Genomic DNA, 22,269 nt, shown 5'->3' on the forward strand with positions numbered 1-22,269 from the left:
AGGAGGCTCTGTCAAAAGTTGACGTTGTATTTGCTAAGAGACAAAGGGCAACTGTGTGTTTTCCTTTATCCAATTCTCCTAATAAAACAGTTGATGGAAGCATGGCAAAATCTAGATAAACGCTTTTCTATGCCAAAGCGACTTCTGTCTAACTACCCCTACCCACAGTGCTATGACAACTAAATGGGAAAATTCACCACCAGTGGATTCTTCTGTTTCAAAACTTTCAAAGACGTTACCCATTCCAGTCCCAGCTGCATCAACACTTAAAGACCAGTCAGAGCGGGGGTGGATCTGTAATCCTACCGTTGTCCACACCAGTTCCTAAAAAAAGAAGTACGCTGGACCAGTGTTCAGATCTTTTAGACCTCAGTCCTTTCGAGGCTGTGCTTGAACAACCGTTCAGAGTAGACGTGGTTTTCAACAAATCACTAACAATCGTCAAATAAAGCCAGCTGACAAACCAGTGGCATGACAGGCTTCCAGCCCATCTCTGATCTTCAGTTTTGGGAGCACGCCTTCAAACATTTTACTTGGCGTGGTTTCAGACATCAACAGATGGGTGGATCCGCAATGTGCACACAAAATTGAGTTCAATTGTTTACCACCAATGCGGTTTTTCACGATAGGTCTGCCTGTGGCAGGAGACAGTAAGACAGTTCTGCAGAACGCTATTCAGTCTTTCGTAGATTCAGTAGTTTTGATTCAGGTACCAGTACACAAATGAGGTCAAGGTTTTTATTCCAATCTCCGACCGATATTGAACCTAAAGGGGCTCAACCAGTAAGTCACTTACTACAGATTCAAGATTAAAACTCTGCGATCAGTGATTGCATGTTTAGAACCAAAGAAATTAATGATTTCGCTGGATCTCAAGGATGCGTACTTACACATTCCAATATGGCCACCGCATCAGGGGTACTTAAGGTATGCAGTACAGCAAAACCATTATCAATTTCAGGCATTACTGTTTGGCATCTCATCAGCGCCTCTGGTATTAACAAAAGTGATGTCTGTGATGATGGCGCATCTCAGATCCCTGGGAGTGATGATAGTTCCGTACTTAGACGACCTACCCATCAAACGAAAAAAAGGTTTTAGGCGCTGAACAGGGTCGTGCAAATATAGCACTGATAATGGCAGCCACTTGGTAAGGAGGTAGCCGGCCTCCTGAAAGTAAAACAACTAAAACAAAATCACCAAGTAGGCGCACAATACCAATGATGTTGATAAAAACACAATTTATGAACATAAAACCAATGACAAACTGATTAAAAAACACAACACTACACAGAGCATATAACTGAGGTATTATACCTTATAATTCACACATAAAGTGTATTAATAAGTGAAAGGGACACTGAAATGCAGGAGAACCCGTCTCTGTAAGATATGGAATTAATGTGAGAGATTAACCCTATCAGACAGTTTAAATGAAAAGGAAGTCCTGTAAACTGATGTAATAAGCGTTTGTGACCATAAAGGTATCCGGATTTAAATAATGTTTCCTTGGAGCAAAATAAACCAACCGATTAATGTTACTCACTGAGACGTAATGATCTCTTGCTGTACGGGATAAATGGTTAAGAAACCGCTTGTTATCACCCTGTGCATGGGTGAGACATCCGTCAGCGGTATATTCAGATGAAAGCCATTTCTTTCTGTGCAGCACCAGTTGCCTGTATCAGACCACCATACAGATCCTCCAGCTTGCTGAGCAACGCCCGGCCGGGCAGGAGGTAACAATGTTCCAAATGCAAGGAGAGTTAGAGTGGAATGATTGAATCACAGGCTGGATCATTCACCGGTGACTTGTAACGGACGGCTGAAAGTGATGGATGTCGTGCTCCGTGGGACACTTAATGGTCAAGTGTGGCCCTTTCGTCTGTACCCTCATTATTTAAATCCGGATACCTTTATGGTCACAAACGCTTATTACATCATTGGTATTGTGCGCCTACTTGGTGATTTTGTTTTAGTTGACCTACCCATCAAGGCTTTGTCTCAACAACTACTCCTTCAAAATACTTTACTAATAACGTACAGGGTCCTAGTTCAGCACGGTTGGATTGTCAACTTAAAAAAAAATCAAGCCTTGTCGTGTGTCAGCGAACTCAATTTCTGGGACTGATTCTGGATACTGTAGGTCAACAAATTTACCTTCCACAGGTGTAAGCACAAAGTATTCATCATCTGGTACAGTTAGTGCTCAAACCATGGACAGTCTTGGTGCACTTGTGCATTCGAATGTTAGGAAAGATGGTGGTGTCTTTTGAATCACCCCAGTTCTGAAGATTTCTTTCACGTCCTTTTCAGCTAGATCTTCTGGCACAGTGGTCTGGGTCTCATATACAGATTCATCAAATGGTGCGTTTGTCTCCAAGGGCCAGAGTTTTGCTGCTCTGGTGGCTCCAAATAAGAAATCCTCACAGTGGGAAAAAGGTTCAGAGTCTGGCATTGGATAATTCTGACGACAGATGCAGGTCTCAGAGGTTGGGGAGCAGTGGTCCTACATTGTCAGTTTCAGGGTCTATGGCCAGACCGAGAAAGATTACGGTGAATAAATGTACTGGAACTCGGAGCAATTTTCAACGCTCTGCAAAAGGCAGTTCAGGTAGAGTCGGACAACGTGACAGAAGTTGCATACATCAACAGACAAGGAGGGACTCGAAGTCGCATGGGCATGCGAGAAGTTGCTCAAATCCTGAATTGGCCAGAGTATCACCAAGTGATTATCGGCAGTGTTCATTCCAGGAATGGACAACAGGGAAGCAGATTATCTCAGTAGTCAGGATTTTCATTCAGGAGAATGGGCTTTACATCCAGAAGTGTTCCAGGATGTTAGTCCAGCGGTGGGGTTACCCACTGGTGAATCTAATGGATCTCTAGTTCTGGACACATACTTGTGTGTCTGATTTTAGCGAGATGCCATGGATGCTCTCACAATAGCGTGGCCGTACAGCTTCGTGCATCTATTTCCATTTCCGCTGCTTCCGATTGCTAAAGCGGATCAAGAGTCCACGACAGTCATATTAGTGGCACCTCATTGGCCTCGGAGAGCTTGGTTCTCTGATCTCTGCGGTCTACTCGCAGACGATCCGTGGCCGCTTCCGCTACTTTCAGACCTTCTGCAACAGGGTTAGTTTCTTTACCCCAATTTAGCAGGGCTACGTTTGACAGGGTGGCTGTTGAAACCGATCCCTTAAGATGAGAGAGTATTCCAGAGTCCGTTATACCAACCATGTTACATGCTAGGAAGCCAGTTACAGCAGCTCATTATCAAAGGATTTGGCGAGCATATATTGCGTGGTGTGAATCTCGGAAGTTTCTGACATCTTCTTTCAAGTTATCCTGTCGTTTTTTTTAACTATTTTTACAGACAGGGTTAGATGAAGGACTGCATTTAACAGCACTAAAGGTGCAGGTATCTGCTTTGTCAATTTACTTTCAGCTGCGTTTGGCTCTTGTCACCAGTTCAAACTTTCCTGCAAGGTGTCCTTAGAGTTCAACCTCCGTTTATCTACCTACAGCTCCATGGGACTTGAATCTAGTATTAAATTTTTTAGTCTTCAATTTTTGAACCATTACAACGAGTAAATTTTAGGTTTCTTACTTTGAAAACAGTTTCTCTCCTAGCCTTAGCTTTGGAAAGACGTGTTTCTGAATTGGGTGCGTTGTCATGCAAAGCACCATATCTGGCGTTTCATGATGACAGAGCGGAACTTCGGACGAATCCCGCCTTTCTACCAAAGGTAGTATCCTTTTTTCACATAAATCAACTAATCGTAGTTCCTGTTTTTTCAGAAGGAGCAGGATCCAGCTACTTTGGCTGTGGTTCGTGCGCTTCGGAATTTATGTAGCTCGAACATCAACGTTATGTAAAACGGATACATGGTTTGTTCTCTACAATGCAGTCAAGATAGGTTGGCCAGCTTCTAAACAGACCTCGGCTAGGTGGATTAAGCTGACCATTCGTCAAGCTTACTTTCATGCTAGTCTACAACCGCCTGCATCACTTTTAGCACATTCCACGTGCTCCACGGGAACGTCAGGTGCAGCAGGTCGTGGTGTTTCCACGATGCAACTTTGCCGTGCAGCTACACAGTCGTCAGTGCAGACGTTTGTGCGCTTTTACAAGTTGGATACTTTTGCAGCATCCGCATCTAGCTTTGGTCGTCTAGTGTTACAGGTGCCAAACAGCTATCCCGCCCAAGGAGAAAACGTTGGTACATCCCAACAGTACTCCAGTGACCCCCTAGTGGATGAAAAATAAAATAGGATTTTGGTACTTACCAGATATATCCTTTTCTTTGAATCCATAGGGGGCACTAGATGCCCGGCCAGAGCAGTTTCACCTGGCTTGTGGTAAGTCCAGTTTATCTTATGGAACACATTACCACCTGCTTGTTTGAATGTTTAGATTATCTTTTGTTGTTGCAACTTTCTAGTTGTTTGTTATCATAATGTTTTATATGTAATTCTCCATTGTTCATCCTCTCTTTCGCTCCTGTTCGGCTCAGCAAAATAACACTGAGGCATCTTGGGAGTAATGAGGGGGGAAATGGTTACTCATTTAAATATTTAAATGTGCCTATCCCTGCTAACGCATCGTCCATATCCTAAGAGTACTCCAGTGCCCCCTATGGATTCAAAGAAAAGGATTTATCTGGTAAGTACCAAATTCCTATTTTTAAGGTAAAAATGTCAGAACTATGTTCAGAACCTCTCCCACCACCCCGCCTCTTCTCTCCTCTTAATCACTAAACAAGCTCTTAGAAGTTTTTAATTAGCTTAAAAATTTTTGGGGAGAAAAAATGCAGGATATTGGGGTACAAGTTATGGGACATATAGAAAAATGCTTATAACAGCCATTCTGCTCAATTTTTAATAACACCAAATGCTTTTATTATGGCCGCTAATAGACATATACTGTTATCCTATATTAGTTTTTGGGGTACAGGCAGATTTCCCCATTTTAACCTACCCTTAATGCCAGCACTAATTATCAAGCTAAAGGCATTTTCACAAATTTCTGATTGGATTACATGGTAAATGGGAGTGTATGTAATGACAAAAAGTGGTATTTTAGCGCGATATGTGCGAAAACTTACTGCGTTATGGTGGACAATTGAATTCACCCCTAAATGCGTACCTGGGCATACTGTGCCTGATGATGAATGTACATTAAACATGGTATATACAATGCTAGCAAGACCATAAAAATCTTTACATTTTAATATGTTCTAAATTTACATTTGTAAATGGACATTCAATTGATAAAAATAGAAATGTAATACCTACTGGTAATTTCCTTTTCTCATTGTCCGTAGTGGATACTGGGGGAACTATACTTTAGTACCATGGGATATAGATCGGGTTCACTGGAGCCTGGCACTGTAAAAACCTTTAGTGTGTGTGGTGGCTCCTCCCCTCTATGCCCCTCCCACCAGACTCAGTCTAGGAAAACTGTGCCCAAGGAGACGCACATACTGTGAGAGAAGAAACCTATACAACAGCGGTGAGGCAACAAGCCAACACACAACCATAATCAACAAAGGAGCCCTAACAGGAACAGATGGTAGCAACGTCCATAGCAACAAGGATAGCAAAGCTAACCCAACACAACCAAGGGACCGCAATGGCGGACAAACCAAAACACTTACAGCAACTAAGCAGGATTCGAAGCACTGAGGCGGGCGCCCAGTATCCACTACAGACTACGAGAAAAAGAATTACTGGTAGGTATTAAATTCCTATTTTCTCTAATGTCCTAGTGGATACTGGGGAACTGTACTTTAGTACTGCGGGGAAGTCCTAAAGCTCCAAAAATAGGTGGGAGAGTGCCGAGACCCCTGTAAAACAGTCTGCCCAAACGGAAGGTCATCCTTGACCAAGGTGTCGAACCTATAGAACTTTACAAAAAAAAAAGTGTTCAAACCAGGCCAAGTAGCAGCTCGACACAACTGCAAGGCCAAGACACCCCAGGCAGCCGCCCAGGAAGAACCCACGACCTCGTCAAGTGGGCCTGAATAGATGTCGGCACAGGCAGAGCCGCCGAAGTATAGGCCTGTTGAATAGTCAACCTGAGCCAGCGAACAATAGATTGCTTAGAAGTTGGCCGGCTAATCTTGGCGGCATCATAAAGGACAAACAGCGAGTCAGCTTTCCAAGGACGAGCTGTCCTCTTGACATATAAATCCTCAGAGCCCTCACCACATCCAAAGGACTTTGGGTCCACAGAAGCGTAAGCCAACACCGGAACCACAATAGGCTGAGTCACGTGAAAAGCTGACACTACCTTAGGCAAAAATTGAGGTTGGATTCTGAGTTCAGCCCTGTCCTCATAAAAAATTAAGTACGGCCTCTTACAGGATAAGGCCCCCAATTCAGAGACACACCGTGCAGACGCCAATGCCAGCAACATGACAGTCTTCCAAGTGAGAAACTTCAATTCCACCTTTTGTAAAGGTTCAAACTAATCCGACTGAAGAAAGGACAAAACCACATTGAGATCCCACAGAGCCGTGGGAGGGACAAAAGGCGGTTGTATATGAAGAACCCCTTTCAGGAAAGTCTGCACCTCTGGCAACAACGAGAGTTGTTTCTGAAAGAAAATAGAGAGCGCCGAAATCTGTACTTTGATGGAGCACAGTCGTAGGCCCATATCCACACCTGCTTGGAGGAAAAGCAGAAAACTACCAATTCAAAATTCCACGGGAGAAACCTTTCTACCCTCACACCAAGAAACCTATTTCTTCCAGATACGGTGGTAGTGTTTGTTTGTTTTTTTAACTTCAAGAATTTTTATTGAGGAAAAACAAATTTTTATGGGGTACAGAAAAAAGAAAAGGGAAATAGTAGTACATCATATAACATAGTATATAGGTATACAGTAAAACTTAAATAAAAAGGAGGGGGTGGGGGGGAAGGTAGGGAGCGTCCAGTGAATGTAGAGAGGAAACAGGAGAAACTTCTCAAGAAATAGTGGGACAGAATACACGCTTCAGGCACAGATGGAATAGCATAGATCAGAAAATTGTGGTACACAGAGGGAGAGAGCACCAAAAGTGACACATAGGTAAACAAATTCCAGAACAGAGAAGTGAGGCAGTTAAAGACAGAGAAAGAGGCGGAAAGTATGGAGGAATACGCAGAGGGCCCATCAAGTCCCTAATATGAGAAGAAAGCAGTGTCGGTCTAAAATAATTTGAGGAGGAGTCTCAGTGGGCAGGCACAGCACCTCTTTACACACTGTCCAGTTCTATTAAGTTAGCTTGAGGGGGGTCGCTGGGGGAGACGGTGGTAGTGTTTTGACGTAACCGTCTTACGGGCCTTTACCATAGTCGAAATAACCTTGGAGGGAAGGCCCTTTCTGGATAAAATTTCCCTCTCAACTTCCAAGCCGTCAAACGTAGCCACTGTAAGTTTGAATAGACGAACGGTCCTTGCTGAAGATCCTTTTGAAGCGGCAGAGGCCAGGGTTCCTCCAGAGACATGGTCAGGAGGTCTGCGTACCAGGCCTGTCGAGACCAATCCGGGGCAATTAGAATTTCCCTTGAGTCTTTTTAGAATCCTTGGAATGAGCAGGATTGGAGGAAACAGTTAAACCAACTGGTAATCACAAGGAGACGTCAGCACGTCCACTGCTACAGCCTGCGGGTCCCTTGTTCAGGAACCGTAACTGTGTCGCTTTTTGTTTAGGCGAGAAGCCATTAGACCTATCTGCGGACACCCCCACTGGTGAATCAATTGTTGAAACACCTGAGGATGAAGGCCCCATTTCCCTGGATGGAGGTCGTCGTGCCTGTTGAGGAAGTCTGCCTCCCAGTTGTCCACTCCTGGAATTAATATGGTTGAGATGACCCTTGGGGTTGGCTTCCGCCCAGAGGAGTATTTTTGACACCTCTTGCATTGCTGCCTTGCTTCTTGTTCCCCCTTGTCAGTTTATGTATACCACCGCCGTGGCGTTGTCCGACTGAACTTGGATAGCTTGATCCCGGAGGAGATAGGAGGCCTGAAGAGCATTGTAAATCGCCCTGAGTTCCAGGACGTTTATCAGTAGTGTTGATTCCTGACTCGACCACCTCCCCTGGAACTGGGCCCCCTGGGTCACAGACCCCCAATCCCAGAGGCTTGCATCCGTTGGCAGCAGAGTCTACGAGTGGGTACCGAAACTCCAGCCTTCCACCAGGTGAGGAACTTGTAGCCACCATAATAGCTAAATCCGGGCCTTTGGAGATAAGGTCACAATCCGATGCATGTGCAGATGAGACCCCAACCATGTGTCCAGCAAATCCAGTTGAAAAGACCAGGCATGAAACCTGCCGTATTGGACTACTTCATATGTGGCCACCATCTTGCCCAGCAAGCGTATGCAAAGATGTACTGAGACCTTGTGGGGTCGGAGCACTGAGCACACCATAGCTTGGAGAGCTAATGCCTTGTCCAAAGGAAGGAACACCTTCTGAGACACTGTATCCAGTATCATTCCCAGGAACTGCAGATGTTGAGACGGTTCTAAGTGAGATTTCCGAAAATTCAGAATCCATCCATGATTCGTCAGCTGGTGAGTTGTCAGGTCGATGCTTTTCAGCAGACTGTCCCTGCACATTGCTTTTATCAGGAGATCGTCCAAGTAAGGGACAATGTTGACACCCATTTTGCGCAGTTCCAGCATCATCTCCTTTGTGAAGTCCTGTGGAGAGACCAAAGGGTAAGGCCTGAAACTGGAAGTGGCTGCCCAAGATGGCGAACCTGAGGTAAGACTGATGAGGAGGCCACATAGGGATGTGTAGGTAAGCATCCTTAACATCTAGGGACACCAAGAATTCCCCCTCTTCTAGACCGGACACCACTGCCAGCAGGGATTCCATCTTGAATTTGAAAACCCATAGATAAGGGTTCAAATCCTTCAGATTTAAGATGGGCCGCACCGAACAGTCTGGTTTTGGCACGACAAAAAGACTGGAGTAAAACCCCCTGTCGTCTAACAGAGGAGGTACTGGAACCACGACTCCCGTCTGTAAAAGTTTCCGAATGGCTTCTTGCAAGGTAACTTTTGCTGCGGGTAAAGCTGACAAGCTTGATCTGAAAAATCTGTGAGGAGGAAGTGTTTGAAATTCCAGCTGGTATTTTTGAGAAATGAGGTCCCTCACCCAAGGATCCCGGCAGGACTTTGCCCACACGTTGGTGAAGTGCTGAAGGCGAGCACCTACCAAAAAGTCGCCCTGTTGTTGGGGCCAACCGTCATGCGGAAGGCTTTGTGGTAGAGGTTCCGGGGGTTTAGTCCAAGGAAGCTGCAGGTTTTCGGGACTTACCACGAGATCCTCTAGGAGCATTGGAGGCTCCTTGGCCCCCGTCTCTTGCCACACGAAAGGACTGCAAGGTGGGTCCAGAGTAAGAGCGTCTAGCAGGAGGTGGAGGTGACGGCAGATAGGTGGACTTACCCGCTGTTGCCTGAGAGATCCATTTACTCAACTCATCTCCAAACAAAGCATCACCTGTAAGGGGAAGATTTTCCACCCCTCTTTTGGAATCCGCATCCGCTGACCAATGTCGCAACCACAGAGCCCTGTGGGCCGAAACAGTCATAGCAGTAGTACGGTCATGTATCTGCACAATTCTTTAACAGCTTCGCTCATAAAGTTTGCAGCATCCTGTATGTGTTGCAGCAGCGTAATGATCTCATCCTGGGATAGCGAGTCGAAACCATTAATAATATTATCAGACCATTTGACCAATACCCTTGAAATCCAACCACAAACTATGGGACGTTGTGCTACGGCCGCTGCCGTATATATTGCTTTGAGAGTGGTCTCAATTTTACGGTCAGCTGGGTCTATCAGGGATATTGCCCCCGGCCCCGGCAGTACCAATTTTTGTGACAGTCTGGACACGGAGTTATCTACCGACGGGGGATTTTCCCATGCCTTCCGGTCCCCAGCGGGAAGGAAAAAGGACGATAACAACCTCTGAGGATTTTTGAATTTCTTGTCAGAATTCACCCATGCCTCCCTTGCCAGGGAGTTTAATTCCTTTGACAAAGGAAATGTGGCAGGGTATTTTGGCTTTACATTAAAGTACAATTCTTCATCAGGTTCTGCCTCCTGATCCAGTATGTTAAGAACTTCCCTCACAGCATAAATGAGGGCCTCCACCCTCAGGGACAGAGAGCTGTCCCCATCCATATAATCTGTTTCATCTAAATCATGCAAATCAGAATCAGAATGGAGCACCTGTGGAAGTGAGCGTTTAAGAGAGCCCAACCGAGGAGGCTGAGAAGCCTTTCTGTTATCAGCAGCTTTAGCAATACAATCCACAGACTGTCTCAACACCTGTCTTTCTCTCCTAGCTGCAGCCAGTTCTGAATTTACATTCTGAATCATGATCTTAAAAGTATCCAACCAGTCAGGTGCTTGGGAGCTGTTTCCCCTAGGCCTAGGGGATAATGAACACTGTTCACACATGAGAGACCCCTCAGAAGAAAGTAGAATTACAAGCAGTACACATCAGTTTGTCAGCAGACATGATGTTCACAATGACAATGCAGCGAAAAACCCCTGAAACACCTCCACACAGACCCCAGAGCCTGGAGTGATATATAGAAAAAGGATACTGGCACACAAACACAGCAGCGTAGTGCATAGCCGAGTATGTGGCTCACACTATCTTATGTGCAGCGGCGCTACAGCCGAGGTGCCCCTTCCCCCCCCCACCTCCTTACTATGACCCCCTGGTACCAGTACAGAGTCTGTAACAGCCTGGGTCTGTGGAGGAGCAGCGTGCATGCAGCCTTGTGATCTGCAGCAGCAGGAAATGGCACCTTCCCTGTGACCGCCGCGTGAGATGCCACCAAACTGCACCGGGAACCCGCTAACCGGGACCCCGGTTCAACACTCACCGTACCTTGTAACTTCGGCATCTGTTAGAGTGTGGCGGCTAGCTGCTGGTGTGGGCATACATACTAACGATGTGTGATCAGCACCTCAGGAGCTCAGTGTCCTGTCAGCTGGGATTACGAGCCATTAACCCTCAGGAGGTTGGTTCGGTCCCACGAAGCAGGCAGACTGGTTGCCAACCAGTACTACATGAAAAAACACTAAAATAAAAAAGTAAAGGAAACTCTCGAGCTCCAGAGGAACGCACCCGGCTCCTTGGGCACATTTTCCTAAACGGAGTCTGATAGGAGGGGCATAGAGGGGAGGAGCCAGCGCACACATACACACACTAAAAGGTTTTTAAAGTGCCAGGCTTCAGTGGACCCAATCTATACCCCACAGTACTTAAGTACAGTTCCCCAATATCCACTAGGACGTTAGAGAAATACACAGTAGAACAGAAATGTAATAGTGAATGGAACAAACATTTCTATGGGACTGCCATGGGAACGCATTTTGTGCCTCCATTTCTAAATCTGAATTTAAGCACTGGGGAGAAGGATAACTTAGTGCTTGCATTGTATTTCATATATCAGGATTTTGGTACTTACCGATAAATCCCTTTCTCTGATTCCACAGGGGACAATGAGAGCGCAGTTACAATGGGGAAATAGTAGGCAGTAACTGGGAGCTGGCACTTTAAAACTCTAACACTGTGGCTAGCTCCTCCCCCTACTATGTCCCCCCTCCAAGCCAGTCTACGTAAAACTGTGCCCGAGGAGAGCTGGAATAACAAATGTTAAAGTAGGAGGTTAACGCCGCCATCTAAACCAGGATAACAACGAAACAAACCTGGAAACCTAACCAAACAAAAAGGTTAACTTGAACCAAACAGGCAGTCACATAGTGATCTGCAAACCGTTAAGCGAAAAAGGAGGAAATAGCGCTGGGTAGGTGTCCAGTGTCCCCTGTGGAATCTGGGAAAGGGATTTATCAGTAAGTACCAAAATCCTGATTTCTCCTTCACCCACTAGGGGATACTAGAGTGCAGTTACAATGGGGACGTTCCAGAGCTCCCAAGACGGGAGGGAGAGCGCTGAGAGTCCTGTAAAACCGCTCGGCATAACTGTGATGCAGAGGCCGCAAAAGTGTCAAACCTGTAGAATTTGACAAACATACGTTGGCCCGACCAAGTAGCCACCCGACATAAAGTAAAGTAGTCATGGAGACTCCGCGGTCAGCCGCCCACGAGGACCTCACAGAGCGCGTAGAGTGCACTGAAATTGAAGACAGAGGTTCCCGAGAAGCTGCCAAATAAGCCTGTCTGATGGTCAGCCGAATCCATTGGGACAAAGTCCGATTAGAAGCCGGCCAACCACGGCGGGCAGCATCGTATAGAACAAATAAAGAGTCCGACTTCCGAATTGCCGAAGTCCTTTCCACATAGATCTTGAGCACCCTGACAACGTCCAATGATCTCGAATCCGGAGAGTCCACCGAGAGGGCCGGAACCACAAGTGGCTGATTCATGTGAAAATCGGACACCACCTTAGGTAGAAAAGACATGCGAGTACGGAGCTCGGCCCTATCCGCATGAAACGCCAGGTAAGGAGGTCGACAAGAGAGCCCCAAGTTCCGACACCCGTCTGGCTGAAGCCAGAGCCAGGAGAAGGACCACTTTTCAGGTAAGATATTTCATCTCCACTGACTCCAGAGGCTCTAAACAACGAAGACTGCAGAAAAGAGAGTACCAGATTGAGGTCCCATGGTGCTGTTGGAGGGCGAAAGGGAGGCTGTATCCATAGAACTCCCTGAAAGAAAAAAAGTCAACCTCTGGCAGCAAAAGTAATTTCTTCTGGAAGAAAACCGAAAGAGCAGAGACCTGCACCTTTAGTGAACCCAGTCGTAGTCCTGCCGAGAAACCCACCTGCAAAAAACTGAGAAGGCAGGCTAAGCGAAAAACTGAAAAAGAAAACTCTCGACGTCTACGTTCACACCAGGCTAAATAAGCCTTCCAAATGCAGTAGTAGTGAGACGATGCAACTGACTTTCTAGCCCGAAGCTCAGTAGGTATAACCGTACGAGGAATCCCTTTCCTTTCCAAGATGGCCTTCTCAACAGCCACGCCGTCAAACGTAGCATGCGTAAGTCTGGATAAAGAAAAGGACCCTGTTGTAGCAGATCGTCCCATAGTGGCAGGGGCCAAGGCTCGGCTACTGACAACAGGTGTAGGGTGGAGTACCAAGCCCTGCACGGCCAATCTGGAGCCACCAGGAGGACCAGAGTGTTTTCTCTCTTGATGAGTTGTAGAACCCGAGGCAACAACGGGAAAGGAGGAAAGAGGTAAACGAACCGGAAATTCCAAGGAGCCGTGAGGGCATCCACGCCCGCCGCCGCCAGATCCCTCGTTTGAGAGCAATACAGATGCAGCTGATGGTTCAGGCGGGACGCCATGAGATCGATTTGTGGTTTTCCCCACCGGCGGACCAGCTGACAAAACACCTGGGAATGGAGTGACCACTCTCCCGGGTGCATGTCCTGTCGGCTGAGGTAATCGGCTTCCCAATTGTCCACTCCTGGAATGAATATCGCCGAGAAGGAATGAGCATACTCCTCCGCCCAGAGAAGGATGTTGGTGACCTCCCTCATCGCCGCACGGCTGCGAGTGCCGCCCTGACTGTTGATGTACACTACCGTTGTGGCGTTGACGGACTGAACTCTGACCGCTCGACCGCGCAGCTGGTGATGTGCCTGAAGTACAGCGTTGTATACCGCCCTCAGTTCAAGAATGTTTATGGGGAGAGCGGATTCGTGAATTGACCAGTGCCCCATAAACCGATGTTCGAGGGTCACTGCCCCCCAGCCTCGCAGACTTGCGTCCGTGGTGAGAAGAGTCCAATACCAAACGCCGAACCGCCTTCCAACAGATGCGCCGACTGGAGCCACCAGAGAAGAGACGACCGTGCCTTTGGAGAGATAGTCACCCGCTGATGAAGGAACAGATGAGATCCCGACCACTGACGTAGAAGACACAGCTGGAACGGTCGAGAGTGGAAGCGACCGTACGGAAGAGCTTCGAACGTCGCTACCATCTTTCCCAGAAGGCAAATGCACAGATACACTGACACCCGACAGTGTCGAAGTACCGACCTTACCAGCACCTGCAGAGACGGGATCTTGTCCTGAGGAAGGAAAACCCTCTGACGGACCGTGTTGAGAATCATCCCCAAAAACAGCAACCGTTGTGAGGGGCATAAGTGAGACTTCGGGAAGTTCAGGATCCACCCGTGCCGAATCAGAAGGTCCTGCTTTATCCGGATATTCTGAAGTAACAGGTCTGCCGAGCGTGCCTTAATTAGCAGATCGTCCAAATAGGGGACAATCGTCACACCCTGCTTCCGAAGTAGGGCCATCATGACCGCCATGACCCTTGTGAACACTCTGGGAGCAGAAGAGAGACCAAACGGAAGGGCCTGGAACTGGAAATGAGCGTCCTGTATCGCGAACCGGAGAAAAGCCTGATGAGGAGGCCAAATGGGAACATGTGAGTATGCATCCTTGATGTCTAAGGACGCCAGAAACTCATTTTGTTCCAACCCTGCAATAACAGACTAGAGGGACTCCATCTTGAACTTGAATACCCTCAAATACGGATTGAGATCCTTCAAGTTCAGGATTGGCCTGACCGAGCCGTCCGGCTTCGGTACGAGAAACAGGCTTGAGTAATAGCCGTTTCCGAAGATGAGAGGGAACAGGGATCAGTACCTTTGCGGATAGAAGCTTCTGTTGTCGGAAACTGGTAAACCCGTGGTAAAAAAACGCTGGGGCAGTCTGGCTTGAAAATCGAGCTTGTAACCGCAAATTATGAGATCCCTGACCCAAGCATCTGGACAGGACTGTACCCAGACCTCCCTGAAATCCCACAGACGAGCTCCCACCCTGTGGTCTCCCAGGTGGGAGGGAAGCCAGTCATGCGGTAGTAGCGGTGGAGGCTGTGGAACCTCTGCCTCTACCCCTATGGCCACGGGAGGCGGAAGCTCCTCCCCTGGCCTCGAAACCTGGAAGGGGCACGAAAGGAGGTACCCCTATATGGCCTGCGAGGGGCTGGAGCAGCAGAAGGAAGATAAGTCGACTTACCTCCAGTGGCCTAAGAAATCCAGACATCCAGACCCTTACTGAACAAGACCTCTCCTGTAAAGGGCAATACTTCTGCTGCCCTTTTGGACTCTGTATCCGCCTGCCACTGCCGCAGCCAGAGAGCTCTGCGGGCTGAAATTGCTAGAGCGGAAATCCTAGCTCAGAGAATACAGATGTCCTTGGAAGCCTCGCAAAAGGTAAAGGGCTGATTCACGGATGTGTTCGGCCAACTATATCAGTTGATCCGCCGGCAAATTGTCACGAATTCCAGAGGACAATTGCTCCACCCAAGCTTCCATCGCCTTGTTGACCCAACAACCTACCTGCGCCGCCGAGTAAATAGTCTTCAAGGTGGATTCCAACTTCCTATCCGACACCTCCTTAAGCGAAGTCGCTCCAGGAACCGGCAGAACAGTCTTCTTGACAGATGAGACACCAAAGGATCCACAATCGGAGAGGTCTCATAACGCTTCCTGCTATCTGCGGGAAAAGGATAGGAAGACAACATTTTCCTTGATACCTGAAACTTTGCGTCTGGATGTTTCCAGGCTGTCGTTATGAGCGCATCTAGCTCCTCCCAAACTGGAAAAGTCACCGGCAAGCATTGGTTGGCGCCAAACCTTGAAGGGCGTAAGGCGTCCTGCTCCGTCTCTTCCACCTGTAATACTGAACGAATAGCAGTAATAAGAGCCTCTATACCCTGAGCTACTGGTTCAGAGTCCTCGTACACCTGATCGTCATCAGTATCTTGTATATCTACCACCGCCTCATCTAATTGAGGCATATCATTGTCAGATTCCTGCAACACAGGGGCTAGCAATCTCTTTTTAGAAGCCTGTAGGGGGGGGAGGGGGGGGGAACTAAAGGACGGGGCTTGGGAAGGGATTACAGCCCTAGAGAGCCCTTCAACTGATTTTGCCAGGGAAATTGCCCTTGCTGGTTCTGGCTCCGGTACAAGCTGTCGGAACCAGGCCGCCTCTCTATCTTCCCGAGAGGCCTTTAGTTCCCCAGTCAACAGGGACATAACCTGTGTGAGCTGTGTTGTCCAAACGGGTGCTCTGGGGTTCTGGTGAGGACTGAGCAGATGGTCCTGACCCACCATCCTCACATAAAAGGGAGTTATCAGCCTGTCCCTGTTTTTGTGTTGCCTTGGAGCCTTTACCAGCCATGGCAGCACCTGTCACCCTCCCCACACAAACAAAGCAATAGGCAGAAGGGAAAGGGGGGGGGGGGGGGAGGGGGAGAAGCGCAGCCACAGCAGCCCTAGGTATCCTGCACGCTACTGTGCAGCATTCATAAAGTATAGGTGCCCCCCTGTCCCCACTGTAACTCTCTCACTGTGACAAACGAAGCATCTGAGCGTCTCCTTTCTGCGCTACAGCCTTGTAAAATGGCCGCCAGCGCGCGCTTAGCCCGGTGAAGCAGAGCGGGACTAAGCTCCGCCCCCCCCGTAATGGCGCCAGATTCAAACTTGCAGCGCACCTCCAGCGGTATCCCCATGCTGGCTCTGTGAGCCGCGCTGAGCGGGGATCTGTGCGGGGGAAGCGGGGACCTGGAGCAGAGACACAACGCAGCTTTGCCCAGAGTGCATACATGTCCCTGCTATTAGTGTGCTGTGCCAGCAGTACATAATATAATAGCCACCATAGTGCTCAATAAAGTACAGCTTTTTACTCACTGCTGCTCTTGGTGGAGTGACCCCGACACGCACCGCGCGCAGCGTTGTCCGGCCGCATATACTTACCGCTGCCGGAATCTTCTGCCAACGGAGCGGCCCCAGCACACGCCGCGGTGTCCGGCCAGCTCCTGAGAGCTCAGTGTCTCCTTCAGCTGGGGACTATCCCGAGCCGCATGCAGCTGCGATGGGACCCCGTCGGCAGCTCCCGTGGTGCAGACTGGCAGAGGCAGAGCTGCCAGTCTGTGAAGAAAAAAAAAGTAAAAAAGAAAATTCTTAAGAGAAAACTGAAGAGTGACCAGCTCCCTTGGGCACAAAACAAAGACTGGCTTGGAGGGGGGACATAGTAGGGGAGGAGCTAGCCACAGTGTTAGAGTTTTAAAGTGCCAGCTCCCAGTTACTGCCTACTATTTCCCCATTGTAACTGCGCTCCAGTGTCCCCTAGTGGATGAAGGAGAAATAATGTTTATCGAAAAAGTGAGAAGTATCTGTTTTATAGTAGTTGGAGTCTATAAAGAGTAACAATATGAATTTAGCTTTTAGGTCATAATATAGTAGTAGAGAGTTTTGAGATAGAGTCATGTTAATTATTGAAGAGATTGTACATGGTTATTCTTTCTTAAAACAAAACTGTAGATTACAAAGCCCTTCTTAATGTGATTAGTGCGCATCAACTCAGTTGTGCCCATTACATTTCTTATAGAAACCAAAACTATGCAAAGGAAACAGCTGTCCATGAACAGATAGAAGTATTGAAACTGAGGGTGTTCCTAGAAAAAGTCTTACAGGTAAGATCTTTCCAAACAAAGTACTGAGTGAACGAAAACATTTTTTACGTGAAAGAACTAATAGAAAACGTAAACGTAGTATAGATTTAAAATAGAAGTGCACAATGTAAAAGGCAGCAGCCTAAAATATATATTAAACATATTTTAAAGCTACAACTACCACTTACTACATAAATTTTGTTAAATGGAGGACTCTGGGTCTGATTCAGGTTTCTTAGCAAATCAAAAAAGCACACAACTGGGCAAAACCATGCTGCACTGCAGGTGGGGCAGATGTAACGTGCAGAGAGTTAGATTTGGGTGGGATATATTGTTTCTGTGCAGGGTAAATACAGACTGCTTAATTTATTCACTGCAATTTAGATTTCAGTTTGAACACACCCCACCCAAATCTAACTCTCTCTGCACATGTTACTTCTGCCCCACCTGCAGTGCAGCATAGTTTTGCCCAATTGCTTACTATTTTGGTTTGCTAACAAACCTGAATAAGGCCCAAAGTATCAATTCTATATGTTAAAAAAATTTTGGACCATTAAATCAATTACGCTGGGGGACACTGAAACCTTGGGGTATAGAGGGTGCTGCTTTAGGTACTAATTGTCAAACTAAATCTTGTTTGTACCCTAGCTCCTCTCCTCGACCATAGCTGGCCCACTTCGGTACTAACTTAACCCACAGGAGATACAGATGTAATCAAACTCTCAACCATTACAAATCATTCTCTCTTTCACGCACTTTGGGGAAACTGATAACCTTGGTGACATCAAAAATTATCGTACACTCAGGCACACAACAAATTGCCATTCAAGACCTGAAATCCAGGTAAGTCTGGATGAAGGACCAAGGGCAGGTAGAAGAAGTTTCCAAGAACCATCAACAATGCTCCCAGACTCTTGTCAAAGTCAAAAATATTACATAGAGAGAACATACAAACTGCACACATTTAAGTCGCTATACTTGCAAATATGCGCAGCGAGCACAGCAATATATAGTAACACACGCATTTGCTCGGACATGGCACGGAGATGGATTCGGCGCTTGTTTCATACAGTACATGGTTATAATAATGTCGGGCACCAGACATCATGGAGATTTAGAATTGGCTGATGAATTGATGTCATGAATGTGTATTATTTGAACAGAACCAGATGCGCCCGTCATGTTTGGTATTGAAGCAAGCAGATTGATGTGTGGGTTAGTTTGATGCCTGTTGTGAAGTTGTGGGACATTGCAGCGGATAGATATGATTATATGTATAAAAGCTAAGATCACTTTGTTAGAAAGTTTTCAGGGCTGAACCTGATCAGCATATACAAAGAGAATAGTGACTCAATCATAAAGGAGAGAGAGAGACCCCTCCCCCAGGAACAGACACACAGGAGAATAGTTCCTGTCTGGGGGGGTCGGGGTCAGTTGTGGGGGCCTCTGAGGACAGATATACTGTAACTCACTCACACAGCTACCTTACACACAGCAAGCATGGCTGGATCATCACCAGGCTCCTTACAAAAGGCTAAGTATCATAATCTCAATATCTCATGGCTGATTGGCATAGAATAGTTTTAAATACGTGTTTGTGTTGATACTCTGTGAAGTCTGTGATGAATTGGAACAGTAGACAATCTGTAGCATAGTATTTGTGGTATTTGTTTGCCTATGGTGATTTAAAATAGATTGTGCTGGTTTGTTATAATATATCTTGTTAATCATGAATAAGACCATGCAGTACTTTTGAATATGTGCTTGTAGCAGTGGCAGGCTGATACTTGTGGGTACCTGGTGGTCTGGTCTTGTGATAGCTCATATGCTCTGGTTATTGAGATACTGAAGTTGTTTGGAATGTGAAATTGAATAAGATGGTTCTAGGAAGTTGGATTGAAATTGTGAAAGGTGATTTAGATGGTTTGGAATTGTAAAATCAGAACATATGCATTGTTCTGAGGCTTGGACATTTTGGAATAAAATGGAGTCTTGTGTCTTCGGCTATGTGATTGTGGTGTAGCAGAGAGTGCCATGTGTTTGGACCTGCAAATCTAAAATGGCTGCTGCCAGGTATTTTCCCCTCCCCCTTTCAACCATGTGGTGCAGTCTTTGGAATCATGGGGGCTTTCTCAAAATGGAGTCTAGCTTCCATCCCATGCGGTATTCAGCATTGACTAACTGCACAGCGATTGTTCCTCACATGTGTAAGCTTCGCTGCAATCATATTGTACTTATTGTTATTGTGAGCCATATCTCTCTCTCTCTTCTCCTCTTTCTCTCTTATTTTCCCTTAAAACGTAATAGTATTGTATTGTATTTCCTGTGTAGTTATCTGGTTAGTTAGTCTATGTTATATTGTAGTGTATGACTTGTATTGTATTAATTCTTTTGCAAGTATAACATTCATAATATATATATATATGGCGTTGGACCCTAAGCACGGTACCTGTGTATTTCTTATAGTGTTAAGTATTCTCAGAGCGTCGGTGACGCTCGAACAGCTTTTAAGTTAATAAGGATATACTGTGTTGCATTTACACTCTATCACTACACTAAGGTCTTACTGCATAATACACTGTTTATGGTTTAGATATAAAGGTTTAACATTGTGAGCGTCAGCGCCGCTGGTGATCTCCTCGTGGTCCCGAGCGTCCGCTACGCTATAGCGAATCATTACGTTAGTCGGCAGCCAATAGCGTGCCTGCCTGTGATCTCTTGGCCGTGAGCGAACGTGACGCTTGAGCGTCTCGACTACGGCTAAGCGATCGTTACGCAACGTGCGTACCCTTACGGTACTTCATACGTAAATAGCGTACTGTGTTCTTAGACCTCTTAAAGGGTTTTATATAAGATAAATATTTAGCTTTATCACTCTAGTACACTACCAAACTACATTTTGGTTCATTTAAGGAGCAGCCATGTCAGACCACTGGTTGGAGAAAAGAATGGCATTTCTCTTTCATCCATCTGGGGGACGCTGCGCCATTACTTGTGGGTTAGAGGTGTGTGGTTGTGGAGTTTGGCACAGAACTAATAAAACCTGACTCCTCCCCCCTCTAACCCCTCCCATCTCCTTCCTGCCTAGCCAGTACCTCAGTTTTAGTTTTGTGCCTGTGGAGTACAGACACAGTTTTTCTTTCTCCTTAGATTTTTTTTTTTTTTTTCCTTTCTTATTTTTCTATACCTAGTCCCTGTCTACAGGTGACAGGTATAAATGGAACAAGGATGCTGTCAGAAAGGGCCACCATACCTTGGTCACTGGGGCCTTTTTATTCACTAAAGCGACAGATCAAAAAGGTACTGGACAGCCACAATCTGTCACTGACAGTATTGGGCTGTCCCCAAACTGCTTTTATTATTATTTTATTATTATTATTTTATTTAATATATATATATTTTTTTTATTTGATTTATTTTATTGATTATTAATATTTCACCCCCCGACCCCCTCTCCCGACCCCCTCTCCCCCGGCGCAAGCCCACCAGCGGGAGCTATGCCGGAGACCTGTATCCCTACACCCGCAGTAGTGTCTGAGGGGCTGTGGGGACGGACGGGGATCCCGGAGAAGCCGCCGCGTAAGTCGCTATTCTTAGCAACGCGCGGCAGCCCGAACTTCCGGTTGATCGCGTAGTAACAGGAGTGCAGGGACGGCTTCCCGCCCTGCTCTGCCCGCGCGCGCGTCACTTTGCCTGACGCCATCTTCCGAGGGGGACGCTGTGCAGTACAGGAGAGCCTCTCAGGGGGAGACTTTATTTACAAAACCGCAAGTATAGAGGGGCTATTCATAGGGGGAGATTACAATCAAGCTAATGGGCTAAGGCTGTTTATTACTTAGCAAAGAGAGCCAGCATACTGGGTTACAGTCCCAGAGATCTCTTCAAGCTATAAATTTCCTATTGAAAGGTCACTAGTCACAATTGTATGCTACTTTCTTTAGTACATTCAGAATAGAGAAAATGACTAGTAAACCGGACAAACCTTCAAAGGGAAAAACGGCCTCAGTGGTTTAAATTTTCCTGCACTCAGTGTGGCTCAAAGCTAGAAAAAGGTAGTACTGACGCGGGTACCCTATGTACAGCATGTTCTGGTGCAATTTCAGATTGGCGTCAGTCTAGAGAGACTGAATCTGCTCGGACTCAGGTGGAGCCCTTGTGGGCCCAGAATATGGGCAGGAGTATCACTGATTTAACTCAGTCCTTAAATAAGTTTGTAAATGCGGCCAGCAGTTCGACTGCTACTAAGCGATCGCAGCCGTTACCAGCTATAGCGTTTCCAGGTAAGGAGGCGGACACTCTGTCATCTCCTTTGGAGGAGGGGGAGGTAGATCCTGAATGGGATGAAGTTTCGGCTTGGGAAGTTAGATTGCTAATAGAAGCCATTCGTCAGACTCTTAATATTCAGGACGCGGCGGTGGAGGAGACTCCTTCCCCCTTTTTTCAAACGACAGAAGAGACAGGTTACTGCCTTCCCTTCTTATTCTCACTTTGCAGATATTTTAAAAGAACCCTGGCTTAAGCCGGATTCTCGTTTTCAGGCGCCTAAAAAGTTAAAGTTTCTATATCCCTTTACGGAGGAAGATACAAAATTTTGGGAGACGGCCCCAAAGGTAGACGCTCCTATTTCACATCTGGCAAAAGCTACGGTGATTCCGTCGGTACAGTCTGTGACCTTAAAAGACACTACCGATAGGAAGATAGAAGCATTACTAAAATCTATGTTTTCTTTATCAGGTGTTTCCCTCCGTCCAGTACTGGCGAGTGCCTGGGTACTTAAGGCCGTGGATGAATGGCTTGCACAGGTGGTATCGGG

The sequence above is a fragment of the Pseudophryne corroboree genome, chromosome 7, assembly GCF_028390025.1.
Source record: "Pseudophryne corroboree isolate aPseCor3 chromosome 7, aPseCor3.hap2, whole genome shotgun sequence".
NCBI classification, from domain to species: Eukaryota; Metazoa; Chordata; class Amphibia; order Anura; family Myobatrachidae; genus Pseudophryne; species Pseudophryne corroboree.